The sequence below is a fragment of the Pterocles gutturalis genome, unplaced genomic scaffold, assembly GCF_000699245.1.
Source record: "Pterocles gutturalis isolate BGI_N339 unplaced genomic scaffold, ASM69924v1 scaffold24809, whole genome shotgun sequence".
Taxonomy (NCBI): Eukaryota; Metazoa; Chordata; class Aves; order Pterocliformes; family Pteroclidae; genus Pterocles; species Pterocles gutturalis.
In genome coordinates, this window is record NW_010133896.1 from 3,287 (window position 1) to 10,178 (window position 6,892).

Below are 6,892 nucleotides of genomic sequence, written 5' to 3' on the forward strand. Positions count from 1 at the left end.
TGGGGAAGAGCAGAGTAACCATCTGAGCCCCAAAGATGCATTTGGGCAGTGAAGGGTGTCTAGAAGAAGCAAATACATGTGAATCTTTTAGAAAGAAAGGATTTCCAAGACTGTGGTTCTCTCTTATCTCCTCAGTTTGGTCCACAGGCCTCAATTTCTAGGGTGCATGTGAATCAACAGTGAAATCAGAGCTTGAAGCAAGTAGATCACACGTGGCTGGCTGGAGCGTGCATGGTGGTCTGCCTGAATGGTACCCTTGCACATGCTGGAGCCTTGTTTTCTGTCAAATTAATCTGTAGCAATATGTACTGAGCACGAAACTCTTGATAGAGGGATGGATGGTGTGGAATCAACCACAACTGGACAGGTTGCTTGGTTGGTTTTGAGACCAGGTTTTGAGTATTTCCAGGGTTGCTCTGCGTCGACTTGCTTCCTGGAAGGGGAGTGTTGCTTTCAGTCAGCTGAGGAGTGGATTGCTAAAGGCTTGCTGTCCTAAATGCCTCTTCAGTGTCAAGACATCCACTTCTCCCCCAGTCTATCCACTTCCTTCTTTCCCCATGCAGAGGAGAGGTGATGAAATATATGGAAGAGCAATGAGTGTGCGGTTGAGCCACAATGGGTTGAAGCGTGTCTCTTCGCGTTGTCTAACCACAAGACAGCTAGATGCACCGGAGCGAAGGCCTGTCTGAGCAGAGCTGTGGGCCCTTGCTTCCAACAAATAGATGTTGGGGAGCTTGTCCTCTGTGCACCAGCCTTCTGCCGAGTGCTGTGTGTGCTTTTGTTTTCATAGTCCCAAGGATCTTTTTTCTCCCCTGGAGGCTGCCTTTGCTTCATGGCGTTCACTTACTGAGTGTTCACCATATCTCTTGCTGAGAGAAGAGCAGGGGAGGCTGTGCTACCTTCTCTCTTGTATTTTATCACTGGTCCTGGAATTTGGGCCCCAAAAGGCTGGAGCTGGGCTTCTCTTTCAGCTTAACCGTGTGGTCAGTGTGTCCTCTCATGTGCAGAGAAGTTGCATTGCTGCCAGAGCTACAGACACCTCCAAGAGTGCCTTTGGCACCTTGGTCTGTGGTGGAGCTCATGGTGTTCTGGGTGTGGGTGGAATAGGATAGATCCCTTCCTGTGCAGCTCCTTTGCTGTACAACCAAGCAAAGAGTGGCCACTTGATGGTCCTGAAGCGTGGCCGTGCTGAGATCCATCTCAAAATTTGAGAATGGTGCAGTCCGAGCCCCAAATTGGGTGGCTGTAGAAGTCCAGCCATAGTGTGGTAGGGACCTTTCAAAAGCACAACAATGATGCTCTCTGTCTCATTACATCTAGGAGCCCTTTGTGAAAAGCTGACCCTCGCTTGCTGGGACTGTTCAGGAGGACTGGCCCTGTCCCCGACAGCCTTCATGAGGCAGAGCGTATGGGAACAATGAGACCAGAGGAGGGTACAGACCATTCTTGTCCTGTGAGTGCTGGCTGCTCATGCAGCAACAGAGCAGTAGCTGAAAGGCTGTCCTGCATCTTCCAGTGTAACCACTTGCTGTGGCTGGTTAATCTGCTGTCCTGTTAAAACAAGCTCTAGGCAAACATTATTTATTGGAAGAAAGATGGCACTTCCATGGCCTGCTAAATCATGGTGGCAAACAAACACCATGGTCTCTGGCTTCCTGCAGGGTCCAGCAGAGGCTCTTTGCTGTTTGTTCTGGCCTCCGTTACTGGGCAGAGCCCTGCTTCATAGCTTGTCCTAGCTAAACTTCAAGCAGCAGCTGATGTCAGCTTCTCAGCACTGCTGCAGCTTCAGCCCTTGTTTGGGTCCTGCCCCTTGTTAGAAGATGATGGTGTCTGCATTTCCTGGCAAGTATTACCACTCAGCAGCCTGTCAGTGCTTTCATCTTGTTTTTCCATCTGCTCTTGGTTCCTGCAGTGTGAGACTGCTTTCTGCCCTGTTTCTTTTAGTTTCTGAATGATTTGTTGCCTCTTCCTTAAACCATTGTGCTAGGTGCCAGGCCGACGTCCTGTTAGTGTGCTGGACCTCTGAGATTACAGCCATGACTTAGTGTGGTCTGCTTTGAGAGAGGAAGAAAGGATATGTAGGGATGAAGTTTACTGGAGATGCAGGCAGACTAGGAGGGGTTACCTTGCCTTTTGGAAGGATCAGGAGAGGTCTACCTAGTTGAGGAGCTCCAAAGGAAACAAGACCTATCTGTACTGGGTTTGAAGCTCTGAGAGGGGTGAGTTCAAAACCTCAGGAAGGGCTGAGGTAGAAACACAGGCTTCTGTTTGGTGCTGAGGACATCTCAGAGAGGTGAAGAGGCAGAGATAAGACACTGATGGGCGGAAAGGGCGAGAGAAGACACTTCTCTGTGTCCAGCTGTGGATCAGAGAAACTTGCTGCCTGACAGCAGAGGAAAGGTGGCATGTCACCACTGGTGGTGTGTGACCACAGAAAAGGTCTTAAATTCTGCAGGGAATGAAGGGTCTCTGGGTGCTTCTTGGGTGAGATTTCAAAGAATCAGCTTCAGGAGTGTCTGAGGTGGCTCTAAAGAGACCAAACAGACAGCAAGAAGCCAAATGGTAATGACTGCGATGTTCTGAAGGGAGATGTGGGCCATGTAGCTGATCTGCAAACCGCTGTGCAATCCCTCAGCTACTTTACTGCCTCAGGCCTGGGAGGTGGCAAATAATATTGTAATTTTTATACATGCAGTGATGGCCCCAGGTGCTTTGGAGTGAGATGTCAAGAGTTACAGCAGATAATTGCATGAAAACATAGGTTCAGCTCAGAAGTTGTGAAAGCTAATCCCATGCCTGCGCATGAGAAGACAAGTCGGTCCTTGCCTGGAAGTGCTTGAGCCCTTAACTTGATTCAGAGCTCTGCAATGCTGTTACAGGAGGATGCTGATGAAGGAAGGGGTGGGAGTAGGAGCTGGTGGGGTCATGGGGCACTCTGTCCCAGTAGGGCTTACAGGACAGGCTTTGATGACTGACAGATGTCTGAGAGACTGAGTAATGGCTTGATTCCTTGTTATGACAAAGCAAGCTTTGAGGAGAGGATAGTAGTATTACTGTTGATATGAAGTTCCTCAAGAAAATGTCATCTGAAATGTCGAGGTGTGGTGTTGGCAGTGTGTTTATGCCTCATATGCATACAGCCGGCTACATCCAAACCAGAGGGTCTGATCCGAGAGCTGAAAGGAGGTGGCTATAAGTACAGGTCACGGTGATCTCGAGTGCTACCCTACTTGAATACTCATCAGAAAAAGGCTGTTGTTCTGACAAGCTGTTGTGCTCTTGTACTAGACAGCTTTCTGGGAACTGTGACCTGGCCATAGTTTGCAGTGTTTGCAGGGGAGGAGAGAGAACAAAAGCGTTGTGGTAATTCAAGTGCTCCCTTGCCAAATGCTGGCTCAGTCTGTTTCTTGAAGTGCATGAACCTCTTGGAAAAATGCCAAAACAGGCAAACGTGTACCTCTCAAAAGTAATCACTGGGTTGAGGCTGTGTGCTGCTGCTAGTCAGTGTCTGGAGGAGCTCATCGGAAGTGGTTGGGCTCTAGGTGCGGGTCTCTCTTCCTGTCGACAGGCAGCTAGGGAAGAGGCATGGCAGAAGACCCGCAGCCAGCATCCTGTCGACATGCAGCATGTGGGACCTCTGGCAGCTGCCTCTGCTGAGGTGCTGCCGTTGCTGCCAGAGGCCGACTCCAGTTTGGTCTGCGCTTGTGTGAGGAAATAGGAACTTGAGCTTTTGGAGAGCTTGGCGCTTGCTCAGCAGTGTGTCCACTTATTAGTCACCATGCTACTGGGACTGCTCTTCTGGCAGGGAATTTGTGAAACCACGGGATTAGTCCATTCTTAACAGAGAAGCCTGACATGTGAGTAGCCCTATTAAAAACTCCCAAACCCTCTTGGCAGAAGCTCGGTGACCAGCCCAGTGGCTGGAGGACAGGCTCATGTAAGGCGCTGGTACACCATGGGATGCGTTGAGTCAGGGCTTATAAATCTGGTCCAGTTTTTGGAAAATTTGTTCTGTCTGCTTGGATGCTAGGAGATTCAGAAGAGTTTAGTTCCTGCAGTTTGTGGCTGGCCTTCCCTGTAAAAATGAATTCCAAGTGTTATATAAAACATGGCCCTTATTCCAGTTGCAACATAATGTTGTGCTGGCTCTTGTGCTGTGGAGCTGGGGAGCAACCCCTTTGTCAGACAAAATGCTCTGGCCACGTGGCTCATGGGAGCTCGATCAGAGCTGTGGAGGGAGAGGCTGCAAGGCACAGCGTGCAGTTTGTGTGACTCTGGTCTAAATGCACTGCAGCTCTGACTTCCTGGAAGTGGATGGTACAGCAAACTCTATTTTTTGTGTCACTGGATCTCTAGCATCAAGTGGCTTGCATCAGTAGCAAGGTGGCTTCTTGCAGCCTCAAAAGTATGAGCAGAGTTGCAGGTCATGATGACACCAAAAGGAACTGATGGTTTTTCTGTAGCAGAGTTGGAGTTGAGGCAACAAGCTGAAAGCTTTGGAAGCTTCCCTACTGAAGTAAGATGTGGTAGGATATGCAATAGCTGCTTCCTTTCCAAGGTCCTGTATAGCTGCAGACCAACATCACGTGCCTTTTTGGGCAGGCTTAGGCTTTGTTAGAGCTCTGCACAGTTACAGAGAATGGAAAGTAGGCGGATGAATGTAGCTAATGCAATCCCTTGTGCCTTCCCGTGCAGTCCGATGCTATGGGTGCAATAGTCTTAGCAGGACCCTTTCCCTCATATTTATTGAGCAACTGTTGAATTTTGCTCTGTGATTTTTCTAGCCTTTGCTGAAAGCAAACTAGTAAAGCCCTGATCTGACAGTGGAACTTAATTTCTACTTGGACTCCAAAGCTCATCATCCAAGACCTTTAAAAACTGGGACTGAAACTCATTAAGATGTAATTCTGGTAGATTTCCGCTCTGTAACTATAGCGCAGCTTTCAAAAATCAAGCAATGGCAAAACAGCTGGGTGAGAACTCTTTGCATGCAGGGTGCTGCCTGGGAGCTGGGCTTTTTGCAGGGTTTAGGAAGTGATGACGGTCAATAACAGTCCTATGGAGGCGAGGGGCATTCTGAGTTTTGGCATGATATGGTGTTTGACCTTATGGCAAGGTTCAGGTTGAAAACTCCATTGTCTGAATTATCCAGACAATGTCTTCCCATGTCGGAAATGTGCGCGTAAGTTCATAATGTTTTGGTGGACTATAACACAGCTGTTTTGCTGCAGCGCAGCCTGGGGAGCAGAGGTCTAGGTTAAGTTTCTGCTTTGCTTCAGCCATGATGTGTGGTGTTGGGCAAGTAGGTCTCTGCTGCATCCAGGATTCCTTACTAAGAGTAGCACCAAACTCTCCTCTAAACCACTGAGGAACATGACAGAAACTGACTGCTATTTAAGCCTCTGGCCCTTTTTTCCTTTCTCTATAACCACAGTCTGTTTCCCGTGAGAGTTAGTAGTGGTAACATCTTCCTAACTAAAAAGTGCTGAGTCAAAAACATCTTTGCTAGACCCGCTTGGAAGTACCCAGAAGAATTAAAGTCAGCTTGAAAGCCGTTTGACCCTTCCACCCCTCGGGCTGAGGACAGTATCACACTGTACAGTACAAGCTCAGTTTGGAGCCTGGTGTGGAGGATGCTCCCTAGCTCGTGCCTTCAGGTGGGTGGAACGTCAAAAGATCAAACTCCTCAGGCTAGGCTGAGTCCTTGGTCTGACCTCGGTGTTGTGGATGCTCATGCCATAATGCTGAGGACTGGTACAGTTCAGTGGAAGGGAAAGGCAGCCTCAGTGCTCCTGCTTCAGAGAAACCAGGGAGAAATGAATTTTTTGTTTTCTCTGGAGGGTGTGTTCACATCTGGTTTAACTAAACTCTTCCAGCTACTCTCCTTTCCCCATAGAGGTCTTGACTCCCTGGGAGGGTGCTTGCCTAACTGGCCCTCTGAGGTGAAGCTGAAGGCAGATGAACGTTGTGTACTTAGTGCAACTAGTAGAGCTTTGAGGAGTAGGATTATATTACGTTCCTTGGTTCTGGACTCAGTTTTTCCGCAGAGACGCTTAAATGCCTTTGGCTCGAATAGGACTTTTATCTTGACAGAGCTCAGCATGTTGTGGTTGCTTGTTGGCCAGGACTGCAGCTTGGTTGGGCACCTGACCTGCAGCAAGGGTAACAGAGGAAACAAAGGTTTCCTCTACTTGAAACTGGAGGAGGAGAAGGCTTCTGAGCATGTTCTTCCATCCTGGGCAGGGATTGCCTACCATACAAGAGAAATTTAAGTGACCTTCCTCTTCACCGGCCCCTCTCTACCTCTTAATGCCTGATTTCTCTTTACCAGTGCACTTAGTTGGACTGACCTGATGATGTGATACCTAGCTGCTTTATAATTTCAAGGTTGCTCTTTGTCTTTTCAGATGCTTCCACATCACTAGTATCAGAGGAGACTTGCTTGTGAGTGCTGATAGTTTTTTGGTCATGATTGCTTCAGAGAAGACTGCAACCAGAGCCATTTGGCTAGAGGAAGTGCTTAAGTTGTTTTGTTTGGGTTTTTTTTTTTCTAGATTTCTAGGAAATTCTTCCTAGAAAATCAGTAGTCTTCCACCTTGATTAAGCACAGTGGACAGCTGGCTTAGCTGTGCTCTCTTACACAGATAGTGTCACAGTTTCTCCTTTAAGACAGGGCAAGGTTGCTGTGGTTAAACACTGATCTTTTCCTTCATTTGTATTGTCCATGATAAAATGAGCACAAATGTAAGTGTATGACTTAACACATGGGTTTTGTCTAGGTGATCTTTTGGAGAAGAGAAAGCTTAGAGAAGTGCTGAGCAACAGCTGTCTTGGGTATGCTCAAAAAAAACCCCCACACCCAACACAGACCCTGTAGAGTGGAACTATTATT